Raw genomic sequence first — 13,031 nt, forward strand, 5'->3', positions numbered from 1 at the left:
TAACGTTAATCGACCTTTTCGCAAGTCGGAACACATGAATTTAAACCTAGCCATTTCAAAGTCAACTGTCACAAAATGCACAGGCAAAATACAAAAAAGGTGAAACACATGCGATCGTGCAAATATAAGTAAATATAAAAGGTTAAAAAAAATAAATTAAAATACTCATACGAATTTATAAAACCCAACATTACGTTTAGGAACCATATCTATCAAATTATCGAAGAAAGCAAACACTTTGTGGTTGACAGTGTAATGGACCTGTTTGGGGTAAAGGAACGTAAAGAATTTTTTTTTTCATAAATTAAAATACGTTCAGAGAATAGGGAGAAACGAACAGACTATGGACATCTCTGGGACATACTAGAAGCTTTATTATAGAAACCTACGTCGGTAATAGGTGTTAACCACGTAATAATTGAAAAGAGGCGTGATGGAGCTCAACGAATCAGATCATTCCCAAAATCAATTAAATAATTTTTCGCCAATCACGGAGACTAAGGGCGGTCTAAAGACACGAAACACTCTAGGTTGATTTACTGTTGAGCTAACCTTGGGATCCGGTCTCACGATGCGTGTAAGGGCACTTGGAGAACGACGATAAATTTGCATTCTAAGGTAGAAACGAAGCGATACCCAACCAGCGATAACGAAACAGGGGGGTGACGGTTTGGCGAAAGAAGATGGTTTTTTAGAATGTTTTGGTCCAGAAGACATATTACGAGGTGATCCTCATAGAGAGAATTGTTTACGATCGCTGAGGTTCTGAGTGCTATTTCAAGTGTTGACAATGGACACGAATTTTAACTTAAGATGGGATGTTTGGCCGAAATTGCCTAATTATATTAACACGGGGGAGATGCAAGTTGGGTAATTAAGAAAAGACATAAAAGTTAATGGGTCACGAAGTCTTTGATTAACGATCAAAATTTTACGACCTTTTTTTGCGCGTAAACAAAGTTACGAGGATAATATATTGAAATTCCTGGATGGAGCGAGAAAGGGGTATATGGGTTGGGCTAAAACTAGACGCAAAAAAACTGTAAAAACAGGGATGTACTGGGCGTAGATCACCGAAAAGGAAGGACCAGGAATCGAAAAGAAACCCGAAAGGTAGTTTAGCTCATGATGGAAGAGGTGTCACCGACTCGGGTAGTGGACAGCGATGGGTTACGAAAAATTACCAGAAGATATGCGGCGGATATCACGAAAAGAGTCAAAACAGGTAGGCGAAATTACAAAAAACGTGTCGAATCAAATTTTGGAACGAATGCCTACGTATGTCATCACCGAGAGGAAGGTATATGTGTCCTGGGATCACCCACGGATCGTGTAGACACCAATCAAATGCTAGAAGGCAGCACACAAGGAAGGATACTGGATTGCGCAAGCGCTGGACATAATAGGTGAAAAGCTTCCGTTAGTTGGGATAATTTATCGATTATATTATCGATATCAATAGCGAATTTCTCGGAAAGATTTCGAAAACAACGATATAGAAATGAGCTACACCTAGTCTATAGGCCGGAAATCAACCAATATTACGGACACAACACGTGTACGAGAAAAAATAATCAAATAATTTTACGCAATAATCTACATCGCCGTATATCATTTACGAGAGGGCGCTCGGAAGTCAGGCCACCGAGTACGCGCCTGTACCCGTCTCGGCAGGGGGGTAGGTGTCTACCTCAACTCGGCAGGCGGGGGCCAAAAATCCTGAAACGGGGTTATGCAATTCTAAACTTAACGGGAAGTGAAACCTTGAATTCATAAAGGCGAAAGTCGCACAAATTTTAAGTCGATTTATTCGAAAAAACATTATTAAATAGCGTTGTTTGGAGGGAATCAGGGCTTTTTTTCGTTCTAACTTGGTTGGAGTCGGTCTTCGAGATCTTTGGCGTCGCGACAGTTCTGGCGTGCGATTTTTAAACTAAACTTATAGAGTTTTAAATGTAGTGAAGTTGTGGGTTTTGAAAATCAAGGTATTTTCATGAAGTTAGAGTGCTTTTAATATTAATTGAAATAATTGAAGTGTTTTAAAATTTAATTAGATTCAACCAAAAAAAAAGGGTAGACTCATAATTAGCCAATACTAAATTCACGGGTTGGAGTCTCTTGGTTTGGACTAATATAGAACGATGAAACTCAACTGCAGTAATGTTTAATAATAACGCGTGTGCCATTAGAGGAGGAAAAAAATAGAGAACCATAATAATTATCAAATGACCTGACGAAAACGGCTAAGACAAAGTTCTAAATTTATTGTGAAATTGAAGAGACAGTGTTTTTCTTGCGAGCACGGGAAGGATTTTAACGGTTTACACGATATAAGAATTGAGTGAAAAAATCGAAGTGAACGTGGCAGATAATATATGAAAGGTTCTAGGGAGGGGAAGGGGGTTTTGGGTAGATCTCGGCAAATACTTAGATACTCTAAAATAGTCGATAGGGAGAGATATCTAGACTAGGTACAGTGGAGGCCAACAAATACCTATGCATGTCAACTATCAACTTACGGTTAGGGAGGAAGAGATATTCTATTGAAAGAAATGATCCGCTTAAACATTCCGAAATCTAGTATTCGGTAATTTATGTGCTATCTACGGGGCGGCGTATGAAAATAGAAATTTTAGCTAGAAAAATTAGATACAATATGGTTATAGTTTCTACTGGCGAGTAGACGGGTGACATAGAGAATCGATTTCGAATTTAATACGAACCTTTAACGGCTTAGGGGCTTCTACTCATACCTACAGTTCCTGGACGCGGATTAATGTACATGTCGTCGATATCCCGACTGGACTGGTAATATTACGATTTTGGGTGAGTGAACTTGCATGAATATATATTTCCAGAACGTTAAGATTGCGACGAAGATGGGGCTGCAACTGATAAAATAGTATCACATTTAGAACTGTTTGCTTGCTTCTAACAGCTGTGTTTAGCACGAGGCCAATGACCCACTTATTTGTAAGCAGTTAGTGGCGACACACGACCCAAAAGGAAAAAAGGGGACCCCATAAATCACTCGACGTCCGTGCCTGACGACAAAAGTCGTACATTCTACCGAGTTGGCAGCCGCGCAGAGGCACCTCGAATCAACATGGAAGCGACTAGCTGCAACCAACTCATGCTCAAAACAAATAAAAAAATAAAATTAATAATATTTGTATAACCTTATATGTTCACTAACAAATTCCTAAATACCTTTGGCCTCGGCTTAGAACTCACCGTTGGAGTATGTTGTCCGTAAGCTGTCTTGGGAAAGCACACAACTTCCTCGGCTCAGAAGATTTTCTACTTTCCTCATCACGCGATTTCGGGGCGTCAACGTTGTATGGAGAATCACGAAGAGTTCGGGAGGTCATCCCTTTTCGCGGGACCGGGTCGGATGAGAGGACACGAGAGGCAGTATGAAAATTAATGTCAAGTTGGAATGTTTGGGCCTTGGTTCGCTGCGAAGGCGTTTAATTGAACGGGCTCCAAGTCTTTCAAAATCGCGTGGAGGGGACGTCGGCGTGATGAACGAGGGTTCAAAATCGGAGGACGAACACATACTAAAGCGGGGTTTACCCGGAGGTTGATGCAACTCGACTGGAAAACCCTCGAGATCCTTTGCAGCATCCTTCGTGAGGTGGATAGTAGGCCTGGCGGCTAGTGGACGTTGAAAGCCTCACCAGAACAAACCTATTTGAAACATGCACGCGTTTAGCATCATGATAAGGGACGCAATGAAAATTCCCCTTTTACAGTCAGTAAAGTAGTCCGTTGGAGGAAGCGGGGCGGGGTGATTTGGGATATTCCAACAGGTGCATTATCTCTCCCTCTGACGTGAGCGGTCCGGAGGTGTCAAGGCGACTATAAGAAGAAGTTAGACCAGACCTCGGGGAAAGCCAGACACGTATTGGTTCTTGGGGTTTTGCATTTGGAAGAATAGCGACCATTTCATTTGGGGCAGTGAGGTGCCGACCCAGTTTGCAAAAAAAAACCTTTTTTTCTCGTCATTTAATCCGTTCCCATCTCCTTTTCTCTCGTTTCCACTTCCATCCGCAACACCCAAAGTTTACTAACCACAGCTAAATCCATTTATCTAGTTTCAGTACATCGTTACAGAGGTCGACGAGAGAGTCCCAGTACTTATGCGGAAACAACACACTATTCAACGAAGGGTTTAATAGCCCGTACACAAGAGGGGGGGGGGGGGGTACGGTTCTATGTCACAATCTAGAATTTATAAACACGGGGACATTAGGTAAGGGCGGGGATACAAGGAAATTGTAAAGATATGATATAAGCTGTTAGGTCGATTAGTAATAGGGTCCAGTATTCGAAAGTTAGGTGAGACACGTACTCGTTCCTCGTAGAACTCGCTGAGGGTCGATGGACGTTTTCCCCACGCTTTGGCTAAAAAGAACCGGGAGTTACCACAGAAAGGAGACATTAAATACCTACCACCCCATAGCGGGGGGGGCTTCGAATTAACAAATCACACAACGTGAAGTTAAGGGATTTATTGTAGATCAACCCCAAAGCGTAGGCCTTATTTTACTGTGTGCGATACCACAGGGGCGGGGAATATTCAGAGTTAGCTAGGCCCAGCACGATATCGTTTTGCAAAAGCGAAACTGAACGCTGGAGAGAATGAGGTATAAAAACCTCATTCAAGCGAGTTAGGACGATTAGGAGGTCGAGTCAACACATTTGGTGCCGTGACCAGGAGCCGAGAGTTTTACAAGTTGGGGTGGCTTCATTGACCTTATAAGCGATAGAGGTACGAGTATGGTGTCTCAAGAAAAAAAAAACATGTCAGGAGCGAATAGAAAAAAAATAGGTCGAAACGAATGTGGGTCAGTTGTAAAATAGTCTAGACAGGTGAACAAAAATTAAGCTGGACGCACTGTTAGACTCTAGTGTCATTTGTGATTTAATTACTTACGATGGAGACGGCGAGGCGCCGGACAATAGTGGAAAAAAAAAAAGGTTACCTACTCTTACGTATCTACAGCCGGTGGTAGATTTATCGCTCTGAACACGGCAGGGATGTCGGTCGGCTGTTTGTTGGGACTCGTGTGGCGCCGTTTTGGGTAAAGTCGCCTCAGGCGCGCCGTACAAATGAATAAAGAGAATTAATACACAATACGGTAGTTAGTAATGAATAATATAAATTGAGTACTTTCACGAGACTAATAATAAAAGGGAAAGGTTACACAGTTAAATGGAAAAAAAAAACGTAAGCTGATGTTAATCAACATTTCATGAGAAAAAAAAAGAGAAAATAAATAAATAGACAAGTTAATTACGGAATCTTTATTTGAGTGGAGATTTGTATTAGTTGATATTGCGAAATGTACGCCAACCTTCGATAAGGAAAAAATATACAAATCAGTTAAATGATCATAATTTGAGAAGGGCTCGCATTTAGATGGTGAAACGTAAAGCATCTGACTAGTATTTTGTAGACCGCTTGGAAAAAAAAATAATATGAAATGAATATTATTCAAACATTTTAAATGCCTTACGAAAGTGGGTAAAAACCGTACTAATATCGGTTTGTCGTTTCGAAGAGACCTATCGATGGTCACTTGAAAATTATTGCAAGCTAAAAGGAACTAATAGACCTTTTCATGATTTACAACGGTCGGGTCATAAATCTTAGAAAGAAAAAAATATCCACCGAGCATTTGCGAGACGATTTGTAGTACATAAAAACGGTTTGTTATCTTTGGATAGCGTGATATTAAGGGGAAACCTAACCGGTGAACATTTTGAAGGAAACAGCTTCGAAAATACAAGCTTTCATACAAAAGGGATCCGTCTATCCTCTTAATATAGAGTTAAACTTCGCAATGGGTGGTGATAACAGATAACAGATATTGTATGAGCTTTTGTACGACGTAGTTTGGAAACGTTATGCGTGCAGACATCGGTAGTCTCGGAATGTGTATATTACAAAATGGTCGGTAGATAACGGGTTTTCGATACCTAGCAAGCAATATAAAGAGGGAGAAAGTGTGGGATAATAATAATAATAATGTAAACCGAAGACTAGTGAGATTTGACTTGGTTACGAATCGGGACAGCCGGGATTGTGAGAGAGGGAAGATAATAATTATTTTGTTATGTTTTCGTAAAGGTTTAAATTAAACGTAGTGAGTACAAGCAGGGATACAATACGTTTGCGTACCACGACGAGTTCATTGAACCTACAGTGAACATTACCGGTGATTACTATCAAATACTTAAGTTCGTTACGTAACGGATGTTTTTCGGTGAAATAAATGCAGTGTTCTTGTGAAGTGAATAGTTACAACCATTGGATATAATCTAACTTAATATTTGAATAAAGTGAAAACAGTGATATTGTGAGAAAAACTACAGCGTGAAATAGTGATTAAATTCTGTGAATAAGAATAAATAAATCCGTTTCAATTAGTTCAACAAGTAAACAAAACACGTTCGGTACAATACGAATATTAAAACAAAAGATAGGTAGTCTCGCAAAGCTACTACTTGGATGACTTAGTCATATATTTGTGCGGAAATGTCGATGAACATCTAGGACACGTAAGTGCAGTTTTAGGGAGGTTGCGTGTCCAATTCAATAAACCAGATTTAATCCAATTCAAGTTTTATCAAGGCTTATTGATAACCGGCCACACATACGGATTATTATTTATTAAAGAAAACGAAAAAAATTATAGTCACGCGAGAATTCAAAAAAAAACAGAAAAAAAAACCACATGCAAAATAGCTACGCGTTTTAAATAGATTCATGTTGCGTGCATACCATCATGGAAAAAAAAACATACAACCGAGACTTCAGTCAGGTACCCATAGAACTTTGCTTCGACCCTTTGGGGGTGCAACAAAAACTTAGCCATAAATGTGTAGTTAAGAGGAAACACGTCTACTGACGAAGCGCCTAGAATATAAAGCAAAGTTACGAGTTTTGTGACAAATGAAACCGTGTTTCGTCTTAATGAAATCACGAGTGGTAGGAGGCGGCAGATTTATGAATGGCATTGTGCCTTACGTTTTGTTTAAAGGCATTTGAGTTAAGACACGTACAGGGGCGAACTTCGTGGGAAGCAGATAAGCCAAAAATTAACGGAAGATTGGAAAGAAAAAAAAGGAAAAGACCCATTCTAGAATTTATTTTGCATTTAGGGAAAATAGGAACATCTCCTCTTAGGGAGGTAAGGGGTACGCAACCTTTGGAGTACGAAAAAAAAAATTTGAAAAAGGAAGAAAAATGAGTCAATCTAAACCTATTGTTAGTAATGATTTCACCAAATAAACACCAAAACGTGTTTATCCGCTGTAATCCTTACTAAAGGGAGGCTGTAATGGACCTGTTTGGGGTAAAGGAACGTAAAGAATTTTTTTTTTCATAAATTAAAATACGTTCAGAGAATAGGGAGAAACGAACAGACTATGGACATCTCTGGGACATACTAGAAGCTTTATTATAGAAACCTACGTCGGTAATAGGTGTTAACCACGTAATAATTGAAAAGAGGCGTGATGGAGCTCAACGAATCAGATCATTCCCAAAATCAATTAAATAATTTTTCGCCAATCACGGAGACTAAGGGCGGTCTAAAGACACGAAACACTCTAGGTTGATTTACTGTTGAGCTAACCTTGGGATCCGGTCTCACGATGCGTGTAAGGGCACTTGGAGAACGACGATAAATTTGCATTCTAAGGTAGAAACGAAGCGATACCCAACCAGCGATAACGAAACAGGGGGGTGACGGTTTGGCGAAAGAAGATGGTTTTTTAGAATGTTTTGGTCCAGAAGACATATTACGAGGTGATCCTCATAGAGAGAATTGTTTACGATCGCTGAGGTTCTGAGTGCTATTTCAAGTGTTGACAATGGACACGAATTTTAACTTAAGATGGGATGTTTGGCCGAAATTGCCTAATTATATTAACACGGGGGAGATGCAAGTTGGGTAATTAAGAAAAGACATAAAAGTTAATGGGTCACGAAGTCTTTGATTAACGATCAAAATTTTACGACCTTTTTTTGCGCGTAAACAAAGTTACGAGGATAATATATTGAAATTCCTGGATGGAGCGAGAAAGGGGTATATGGGTTGGGCTAAAACTAGACGCAAAAAAACTGTAAAAACAGGGATGTACTGGGCGTAGATCACCGAAAAGGAAGGACCAGGAATCGAAAAGAAACCCGAAAGGTAGTTTAGCTCATGATGGAAGAGGTGTCACCGACTCGGGTAGTGGACAGCGATGGGTTACGAAAAATTACCAGAAGATATGCGGCGGATATCACGAAAAGAGTCAAAACAGGTAGGCGAAATTACAAAAAACGTGTCGAATCAAATTTTGGAACGAATGCCTACGTATGTCATCACCGAGAGGAAGGTATATGTGTCCTGGGATCACCCACGGATCGTGTAGACACCAATCAAATGCTAGAAGGCAGCACACAAGGAAGGATACTGGATTGCGCAAGCGCTGGACATAATAGGTGAAAAGCTTCCGTTAGTTGGGATAATTTATCGATTATATTATCGATATCAATAGCGAATTTCTCGGAAAGATTTCGAAAACAACGATATAGAAATGAGCTACACCTAGTCTATAGGCCGGAAATCAACCAATATTACGGACACAACACGTGTACGAGAAAAAATAATCAAATAATTTTACGCAATAATCTACATCGCCGTATATCATTTACGAGAGGGCGCTCGGAAGTCAGGCCACCGAGTACGCGCCTGTACCCGTCTCGGCAGGGGGGTAGGTGTCTACCTCAACTCGGCAGGCGGGGGCCAAAAATCCTGAAACGGGGTTATGCAATTCTAAACTTAACGGGAAGTGAAACCTTGAATTCATAAAGGCGAAAGTCGCACAAATTTTAAGTCGATTTATTCGAAAAAACATTATTAAATAGCGTTGTTTGGAGGGAATCAGGGCTTTTTTTCGTTCTAACTTGGTTGGAGTCGGTCTTCGAGATCTTTGGCGTCGCGACAGTTCTGGCGTGCGATTTTTAAACTAAACTTATAGAGTTTTAAATGTAGTGAAGTTGTGGGTTTTGAAAATCAAGGTATTTTCATGAAGTTAGAGTGCTTTTAATATTAATTGAAATAATTGAAGTGTTTTAAAATTTAATTAGATTCAACCAAAAAAAAAGGGTAGACTCATAATTAGCCAATACTAAATTCACGGGTTGGAGTCTCTTGGTTTGGACTAATATAGAACGATGAAACTCAACTGCAGTAATGTTTAATAATAACGCGTGTGCCATTAGAGGAGGAAAAAAATAGAGAACCATAATAATTATCAAATGACCTGACGAAAACGGCTAAGACAAAGTTCTAAATTTATTGTGAAATTGAAGAGACAGTGTTTTTCTTGCGAGCACGGGAAGGATTTTAACGGTTTACACGATATAAGAATTGAGTGAAAAAATCGAAGTGAACGTGGCAGATAATATATGAAAGGTTCTAGGGAGGGGAAGGGGGTTTTGGGTAGATCTCGGCAAATACTTAGATACTCTAAAATAGTCGATAGGGAGAGATATCTAGACTAGGTACAGTGGAGGCCAACAAATACCTATGCATGTCAACTATCAACTTACGGTTAGGGAGGAAGAGATATTCTATTGAAAGAAATGATCCGCTTAAACATTCCGAAATCTAGTATTCGGTAATTTATGTGCTATCTACGGGGCGGCGTATGAAAATAGAAATTTTAGCTAGAAAAATTAGATACAATATGGTTATAGTTTCTACTGGCGAGTAGACGGGTGACATAGAGAATCGATTTCGAATTTAATACGAACCTTTAACGGCTTAGGGGCTTCTACTCATACCTACAGTTCCTGGACGCGGATTAATGTACATGTCGTCGATATCCCGACTGGACTGGTAATATTACGATTTTGGGTGAGTGAACTTGCATGAATATATATTTCCAGAACGTTAAGATTGCGACGAAGATGGGGCTGCAACTGATAAAATAGTATCACATTTAGAACTGTTTGCTTGCTTCTAACAGCTGTGTTTAGCACGAGGCCAATGACCCACTTATTTGTAAGCAGTTAGTGGCGACACACGACCCAAAAGGAAAAAAGGGGACCCCATAAATCACTCGACGTCCGTGCCTGACGACAAAAGTCGTACATTCTACCGAGTTGGCAGCCGCGCAGAGGCACCTCGAATCAACATGGAAGCGACTAGCTGCAACCAACTCATGCTCAAAACAAATAAAAAAATAAAATTAATAATATTTGTATAACCTTATATGTTCACTAACAAATTCCTAAATACCTTTGGCCTCGGCTTAGAACTCACCGTTGGAGTATGTTGTCCGTAAGCTGTCTTGGGAAAGCACACAACTTCCTCGGCTCAGAAGATTTTCTACTTTCCTCATCACGCGATTTCGGGGCGTCAACGTTGTATGGAGAATCACGAAGAGTTCGGGAGGTCATCCCTTTTCGCGGGACCGGGTCGGATGAGAGGACACGAGAGGCAGTATGAAAATTAATGTCAAGTTGGAATGTTTGGGCCTTGGTTCGCTGCGAAGGCGTTTAATTGAACGGGCTCCAAGTCTTTCAAAATCGCGTGGAGGGGACGTCGGCGTGATGAACGAGGGTTCAAAATCGGAGGACGAACACATACTAAAGCGGGGTTTACCCGGAGGTTGATGCAACTCGACTGGAAAACCCTCGAGATCCTTTGCAGCATCCTTCGTGAGGTGGATAGTAGGCCTGGCGGCTAGTGGACGTTGAAAGCCTCACCAGAACAAACCTATTTGAAACATGCACGCGTTTAGCATCATGATAAGGGACGCAATGAAAATTCCCCTTTTACAGTCAGTAAAGTAGTCCGTTGGAGGAAGCGGGGCGGGGTGATTTGGGATATTCCAACAGGTGCATTATCTCTCCCTCTGACGTGAGCGGTCCGGAGGTGTCAAGGCGACTATAAGAAGAAGTTAGACCAGACCTCGGGGAAAGCCAGACACGTATTGGTTCTTGGGGTTTTGCATTTGGAAGAATAGCGACCATTTCATTTGGGGCAGTGAGGTGCCGACCCAGTTTGCAAAAAAAAACCTTTTTTTCTCGTCATTTAATCCGTTCCCATCTCCTTTTCTCTCGTTTCCACTTCCATCCGCAACACCCAAAGTTTACTAACCACAGCTAAATCCATTTATCTAGTTTCAGTACATCGTTACAGAGGTCGACGAGAGAGTCCCAGTACTTATGCGGAAACAACACACTATTCAACGAAGGGTTTAATAGCCCGTACACAAGAGGGGGGGGGGGGGGTACGGTTCTATGTCACAATCTAGAATTTATAAACACGGGGACATTAGGTAAGGGCGGGGATACAAGGAAATTGTAAAGATATGATATAAGCTGTTAGGTCGATTAGTAATAGGGTCCAGTATTCGAAAGTTAGGTGAGACACGTACTCGTTCCTCGTAGAACTCGCTGAGGGTCGATGGACGTTTTCCCCACGCTTTGGCTAAAAAGAACCGGGAGTTACCACAGAAAGGAGACATTAAATACCTACCACCCCATAGCGGGGGGGGCTTCGAATTAACAAATCACACAACGTGAAGTTAAGGGATTTATTGTAGATCAACCCCAAAGCGTAGGCCTTATTTTACTGTGTGCGATACCACAGGGGCGGGGAATATTCAGAGTTAGCTAGGCCCAGCACGATATCGTTTTGCAAAAGCGAAACTGAACGCTGGAGAGAATGAGGTATAAAAACCTCATTCAAGCGAGTTAGGACGATTAGGAGGTCGAGTCAACACAACAGTAAACAAATAAAAAATAATATTTTTTATCAAAAACCACTTTATTTAATTTATACACGTAGACCGATTTCGGTTGGTCTCAAACTTCATCTTTCAACTTTCAACCTTCCTATTGTATTGTATTATATCATAACTATATTTAATTTTTTATTTTTTAACATTCCTCTGTCTCTTCTATTCCTCTCACCCATCTACTTCAACTACACAAATTGTGGATATCTTAGTTCCAATACATCTGAACAGTAGGAACATTAAACCAGTATCTATGGTCGATCTATGCTACTATTTTTTTCTAATTTATTAACTTCACTGACCAAACTCAGACAAATGTTAAATGCTAAGTGCGTAATGTTGTTCAATCACTTGTTACAATATGTACCGCATGGATAACCGGTTTCGGAAAAAAAGGTACGACCATGTAAAATTAATTCCATTTCTCTAACTATTTGAATGAACCCACCCCAAGAATGTTTTCCTTAGTATGGAATATTATGATAACACAATATAAGGCGATGATGGGTATTGTAGGTTAACGCAGGGGTGAAATTAAATTATCTCAATTTCCACAGTTTAGCTTCATTATACATTCCGTAACTCGGAGGTTTGTGTTCTCGGATGCTGTAATGTAATGGATCGTAATAGTTCTAGTTTTATTGGAATACAAACAATGTTTGAAATTAATACAAAGTGAAAGTATTTGTGTTATTTTTATTGTTTTAATATATCCCGAATATAAATGAAACCGCGCTCCTCCGAAAAAAAATTGCATAAGCAACGGTATTCGATGTATATGAACCTAGCCGTTTTGACAGGGAGCCAGTGTGGCGCCTATAATTACTGGCGAATGTTGTTTTTTGCTGACTAGAGCTTTTGAAATATGAAATTTATTTATTTATTTTAGATGAAGGTTCCGGCGTTGCCCGGATTTTTCAAATCACTTGTATACAGCCGTAATGTTCTTCTTATTTTGAACGTCGCATGTGCAAAATGTCAACAAGAAGTGTTAAAATTCGGATGAGAAAATGGGTGGGGGGTTTTTGAAATCTCACGTAGACACTGATCGCTTGTTTTGAAGGTCAAGTGAGCAAAATTTTATCAATGTCGAAATAAAACAGTAGATTTGTATAAAAAAACAAATCTATTATGACCGCCCGCTACAGACACTCTTCTTTATATAAACATAGAAAGTAGATTATTGCATTATGGGTTTTCCTTTGTTCTTTCTATAATCT

At 40.1% G+C, this 13,031-nt stretch overlaps 1 protein-coding gene across 1 annotated transcript in view; it reads left to right on the forward strand.

The window, feature by feature from the left end:
• Positions 1 to 13,031, forward strand: part of Syn2 (Syntrophin-like 2) — a 310,605-nt gene that overhangs the window by 152,253 nt on the left and 145,321 nt on the right. The window lies entirely within an intron of this gene.

Source organism: Hesperophylax consimilis, chromosome 3 (genome assembly GCF_061612785.1).
Source record: "Hesperophylax consimilis isolate HC1 chromosome 3, BYU_Hcon_1.0, whole genome shotgun sequence".
NCBI lineage: Eukaryota > Metazoa > Arthropoda > Insecta > Trichoptera > Limnephilidae > Hesperophylax > Hesperophylax consimilis.